This window comes from Tupaia chinensis, unplaced genomic scaffold (assembly GCF_000334495.1).
Source record: "Tupaia chinensis unplaced genomic scaffold, TupChi_1.0 Scaffold000477_1, whole genome shotgun sequence".
NCBI lineage: Eukaryota > Metazoa > Chordata > Mammalia > Scandentia > Tupaiidae > Tupaia > Tupaia belangeri.
This window is the reverse complement of record NW_006159986.1, coordinates 2,624,824-2,631,319: the sequence shown is the minus strand read 5'-3', so window position 1 is coordinate 2,631,319 and position 6,496 is coordinate 2,624,824. Positions and strand designations below refer to the sequence as shown.

Here is a 6,496-nt window from a genome sequence, read left to right as displayed (position 1 = left end):
CTGCGCGACGACCTGATGCCTCCCCAGCTGCTGTGGCTGTGGCTTTGGCTGTGGCTCTGGCTGTGGTTCTGGCTGTGGCTCTTGTTGCTGTCGCCCCGCCTGCTGCCAGACCACCTGCTGCCAGACCACCTGCTGCCGTCCCAGCTGCTGTGGCTGTGGCTCTGGTGGTGGTTCTGGCTGTGGCTCCTGCTGCTGCCGCCCCACCTGCTGCCAGACCCCCTGCTGCCGTCCCAGCTGCTGTGGCTGTGGCTCTGGTGGTGGTTCTGGCTGTGGCTCCTGCTGCTGCCGCCCCACCTGCTGCCAGACCCCCTGCTGCCGTCCCAGCTGCTGTGGCTGTGGCTCTGGTGGTGGTTCTGGCTGTGGCTCCTGCTGCTGCCGCCCCCCCTGCTGCCAGACCACCTGCTGATACCCTGCCTCTTCTAGTGGCTCTTGCTGCTGAGCACTCTGCCCTGCACCCACCTCTTCCTCATATACCAGCATTTGTGATAGTCTGTCTGGGAGTCCAATCATAGAAAGTCCCTTGTGAAACCTCATTTTGAATTGATCTCTCAGTTCTGTCTGACCCTCACATACACCCGCCCTAACCCCATCATGTTACCATCTCTCTCCCAAATGATCATAAGCATGAATTTACTCAGAAATTCTAAACTGCCCTGTTATCCAATGGAAATTCCAATGAAAATATTTCCTGTGTCCCATTTTCCCATGTAAACACTTTCCTCAATTTTAATAAATATTTATTTCAAGCACCCAGATACAAGGTCATCATGTGTCTTTATTTTTCCTTCTCTCTCTCTCTTCTTTCTCTCTCTCTTTCTCTTTGTTGTTTTTTTTGTTTTCCTATTTTCTCTTTGTAGATGGACAGCCTGATGGTAAATGATTTCATGGGCTATGTCTTTCCTGAGATGGTTGTTTAGAACAAGGGCTTGGAAACTTCCTGCTTTTAAGTTTTTCTGAACTAAGTAGCATTCTCACTGCAGACGAAAAAGATCTTAAGGAAGAGACATCGCTCCAGAAAGAGGAATTAGTGAATAAAGAGCTGAGTGTATTTCCCCTCCATTTGGGGACAGTTGTTCCAGTCCTCAAGAGGTATTCAGTGAAACTGAACTCCAGTTACTTACAGGAGTATTGTGGTCATTAACTCACTCTACATGGGCTTTTCTTCCTATATCATTTTAGAGTTTATTGCAGCATTTCTTCATATTATCTGCAGTTAACATCAAACTCAATGTTGTTGTTGTTGTTGTTGTTGTTTTTTTTTTTTGCTTTAGCACACACACATATTATAGGCAACAGTATTCCTAATCGCAGTGTCACTTCCCTGTAATCTTTTTCATACAGTAGCAATGACTGCATGAGGTCATGTCAAACTCTTGAATGACTGTGAAGCACAATGGTAAATCTTCAGAATATATGATTATTTTGCTTTTTAATTTTTTCAGTTGTTTTTACACACTTTCTTTAAACTTCTCCTTCTTTGTGGCATTCTATCAGAGTTATAGGGCAAAACACCATGGTAGGAATGCTCACACCGTGTAGAAGAAATACTTGTTCAAGCTTTGTGTTGAAGAAGGTTTCACTAGGAGGGCATCACCTTAGCTGTGTTGGTGGATGCAAAGTCTATAGGGATACTACACTAAGCTGCCTGTGTAATGTTGGATTCTATAAATGGAGATCTCTGAACCATGTATCCTTACACTGGTGCTTCACACAGGACAAATCTGCAAGCATCTATAAGAAACAGGTAGCTGTTTGAATGGAAGGAATTGAAAGTGGAATGAACTTGTGCATCACTGCTGTCCTTATCCGACCCCATAGGATGCTAGAGAATGTGAATGGCACTAAAAACCTTCTTGTCTTGGAGACATGGTGGTTAAATCTTTCAAAAAAAAAAAATTGCCATGGGCCACCAAAGGGAAGGTGCAAAGGATACTGAGAAAGCAAAAACACACAGATGATGTGGATCTTGTAAGCTGAGAACAATTATCTGGAGAACAGTACAGGTGAACAGTGTGAGCACTTGTAGCCCACATTAACTCTATCATCTAGATGAAGACGACTTTCTGTACAAGGGATCTAGATAAGGCAATGCTTAGTTGACCTGTGGCAATGTGCAAGATCAGCACTCTGTCATTGAGCTTACTCCACTGATTGGTCAGAAATGTCTAGAGAAACATTCAGGAGGTGGATTAGTGGGCTGCATATATTTTTCCTGGTCTAGGTGACTTGCTTGCTTGAGAAACAAATGTCCTTAGCAAGATTGAAGCCCCTTGTCTATAGTGTCATTATGGGCCACAGTCATGTTCGTATCCTATTTTCAGTTAAAACTGAAACGAGAAATCCCATGATTGACCCAGCACATTAACTGTTTGCTCCATGTAGTCTTCTGCCCACATTATGTAACATTGGTTCTACTTGCTGCTGAAGACAAGGCAAACTGGCAGTGTGAATAGCTCTTACTCTGCCTGTTGATGTCCTGGTTCTAGGAACCCATAAGGGTAAAAAAATAGCCATAGCATTACTTTCAAAGGGACCCTAACAATGTTCTCTGGGAGAGATTTCTCCCCATTTGAAACCAGAGTTTCCAGGTCCACAGGTCCCACATAATGTGGAAGTTAAGCAAATATTTCTCACACATGGATCCCTCAGAATTAACAGGAGTGAAGTAGCTCATGTTTCATCACTTTGTTTGTCTTATTAATGTGCTTGATCTGTTGGAAGCATTGCACATACAGTGGTCATTGGTTTAAGGTGTATACTGCATCTTGAACAGTGCTCCATCCTCACAGGATTTCCTCTCCAAGTTAGCAACTCAGCCATGGTATCAGGTGTGTTTAAATAACATTATCTGTTCAGATGTTGCTGAGTGATGAAGTGTAAAGTGGATCCAGTGCATCCCATGTTCACACACCACCTAAACTGTGTTCTGCTATACAGTCCTTTGTTACAAGATGAAGTTATATAGGACCTCAAGTTGCTACACTAAATGTTCTTCAATTCCCTTATAAAGATATTGGCTGAGGCATCATTAGGTCTTCAGGTCATTAGTTCTTTTGCATTTCTAAGAGTGGGCCTGTGATTTCATCTTTCTTTCTCCTTTCTTTCTTTCTCCTTCCTTCCTTCCTTCCTTCCTTCCTTCCTTCCTTCCTTCCTTCCTTTCTTTCTTTCTTTTTTTTTCTTCTTTATTTTTACATTCGATTACTGTGTAACATCTTAATTCTGCTCTCTTGGGCAAGCATCTCTAAATTATTAGGAGCTATAATTCTTCCATTCAGTATATGAAATGATTCCTTTCTTATGGAAAGGGAAATATTTTGATGAACATATTTTATTAAAGACTCTCAAAAAGATTTATTTGTTTTACATTTTACTTTATGATTTCTTATCTATGTTTAATCATTGTACAATTTTATAGCATACACTATGATTTTTTCTTTTTTTTTTTCCTTCTTGATTCCCTCTATTACAACTCCCCTACTTCCCATCTCTCTCCCACACTGTCTCTAGTATTCATGTTTTATATCTTCCCATCTTTTAGTTTCTACCATAGAATGCAAACATTTGGTATGTATTAAGTGGGAACATACAATATCGCCCTTTCATAGTCTGGCTTGTTTTGCTTAGTATTAAATTCTTCCATATTTGTCCACTTTATATCAAATGCCAGGGCCTCATTGTTTTTTTTATGGCTGAGTAGTATTCCATAGTGTAAATGTGTCACAATTTTTCAATCCATTCATCTATGCTTGGTCATTTGTTTTAATTCCATATCTTAGCAATTGTGAATAATGCTCCAATAAACATGGATATGCAAATTTTTTTTGACTGAGTGCATGCCTATCCTTTGGGTAGATATCCAGGAGTGGAATTGCTGAATTGTAAGGTGGTTCTATTTGTAAGTTTTGAAGAATCTCTATATTGATCTCCACAGTGGCTGTACTAAGACCAATCTAAGACAGCAATTGTTACCCTAATACCACCTTTAATGTCAGGTTTCCTAGGAAGACTAAAGACAATAAGATATGTGTAAATATATGACAAGATTTAGCGGACAACTCACTGCATGCAATGATGGCAGCTGTAAGGTGTACAATATGCCACCTGCAATCTTGAATTCCTAACTTTCTGGTAGCATGGTATAGACAAGTCCAAAGACATTGAAGTTAGGAGAACTGTGATATAATTCATAGCCTGAGCCTGAAAGCCTGAGCACCTAGGAAATCATTAGGTAAAACCTAGAGTCTAAAGTCAAAAATTCATTCACAGCTGTCATCCAAAAGAAGTCTATCTGTTCTCTCTCAAGAATGACCTATTCATCTTTTATATTTAATATCTCTTGTCCCCTTGATGAGCAGAGTATGCCTGCCCATATTCAAGGAGAATCTTCCTTACCTAGAGAGTCTACTACAACCTACAAGTTAATCTCATCTAGAAACTCCCCTACAAATACACACAGAAGAATGAATCATTAGGTTTCTATTGTGGGTATTCTTTAGCACAATCCAGTGACTACCAGAACTACACACAATCTTTACATGGAATGTGATGCGTATTTGGAATAACATGATAAACAATATAACCCACAGGTTTCCTGTCACTTTCCTTGGGTGTTTGTGATTGCCAGATTTTCCATGTGATAAGCCTATTGCATTCCACACTTTTTGAGAGAGAATTCAATGTTCATTGGGTATCTTTGCACTGTTTATGCATTTACTCCAACCTCAGTACGGAAAAAAGCCAGATGAAGAGAGCCAGACACTGCATGTCTTTGCTAGATATATATTGAATATCTGTACTATATGTCAGAAATGGAAAGATTTGAAGATACGGAAGTAGACAAGATAACTATAGGTACCAGAGACTGCACATGGATTGTATGTGTGTGTGTGGGGGGTTCAGGTGAGTTAGGAAGAGATCAAGAAAAAGGAACTTAACAGAAATAGGAATACAGGAAGATGGTGCAAATTGACTGTGAAAGAGCATACCACAACTGGGTGAAATAAAACAATGGTAATTGCCAATCTAATAAAATTAATGGTATAGATCAGAATGTGGTATTCTTTGTTTTCAAACAATGAACATGGCATTATCCGGAATTTCCTTATTGAAAGCAGTGCATGCATGTTTTGAAAATCCATATTATAACCCCAGAGATGTGCAACATTTAAAAGTAAATAAATTATAAAATAAAATAGAAAAATCAATTTTTTTTTACAAAAGACAGGTGTCCTTTGATCTAGGTGCCTATTTTCCGACTCTGCCTCTCTCTCATTTATTTTTTCTTTCTTTAATTTAAAAATAGAGACTTAGACATTAATGTCAACTTGAATAATCACTCTGGAGAGCACAATCCATCTTCATATCCAGCAACTAACTGGACACACCATTCCTATCAGAAAACAGCATTACCAGCATCCCTTCCCATATCCAGCAACTAAACACAGAGAGCAAAGTGGAAAGATGAGCAATCATCTATGAGGAAAAGAGTGAGTCATGTAAATTGGGTTGGCAAGAAGCCTTGGAGACAGTGGAATACAAGAATAAGCCCTGTTAGCTCAGACGGGCAGGAAGTCCAATTCAGAAGGGTAATCAGTTCTGTACAGCAAACCTGTAGGTATAATTAATCTCTACAGCAGATTTCTCCTTCAGAAAATCGAAAATTGAATTTAGATGTTTGTTTCTTGACTCAAACATGAAAATGGTAGACATTACATTTCTACCCCAGAGCAGTTCTGTTTTTCCATCAAAACATCTACAAAATGGGTCTTCTTTCACAGTGAGGAAGGGCAAATGTTCTAATTGCCTTCCCTGTCTCTTGCCAGCGGAATGCTGTTCCACATTCAGATCGTCTTTACCCATGTGACCCACAGGGAAGCAGCCATCAATCCTCATCATCAGCCAGCTTTATTCTTCTGAGTGTCCACAAAGTATCTAGAAATATAACAATCAACATCACCCAGTGTTGATATGATATGTCATGGAAAATGAGACTAAAGCATATAGCTCATAGCAGCAGATGTCTTGTGACAGTTGTCATTAAGGAAGCTAGAGCAAAAAAAGGCCCATCAGAGGTGATTCAGAAAGAGCTGATGGAATGACTGTGAACACACCAGGAAAAGAAAAGAATGTTTTCCATCCATCTTGAACCAGTAAAGGATACTCTCTTATTATGATAATTGTCTACTTATTGGCATTAAGAGTAACAAGGAGAGGGTTCTGCATCTGTTGACAGCAGCCCCCTAGTGGGGTATAAAAAGGAACATGGGACAAGGAGACCTTCAGACCTTTCCAACCAACCTTCTTGGAAACCCATCCAGAACCTCCGCCCTCTGACACCATGGTCAACTCCTGTTGTGGTTCCACCTGCTCTGGCCAGGGCTGTGGTCAGACCTGCTGCTGTCGCCCCACCTGCTGCCAGACAACCTGCTGCAGGACCACCTGCTGCCGCCCCAGCTGCTGTGGCTGCGGCTCTTGCTGTCGCTGCTGCTGTTGCAGG

At 40.7% G+C, this 6,496-nt stretch overlaps 1 pseudogene; it reads left to right on the top strand.

Moving 5' to 3' along the window:
* The first annotated feature begins 6,337 nt into the window (after positions 1-6,337).
* LOC102475825 (keratin-associated protein 9-1-like) overlaps positions 6,338-6,496 on the top strand; it is a 31,336-nt pseudogene continuing 31,177 nt past the window's right edge.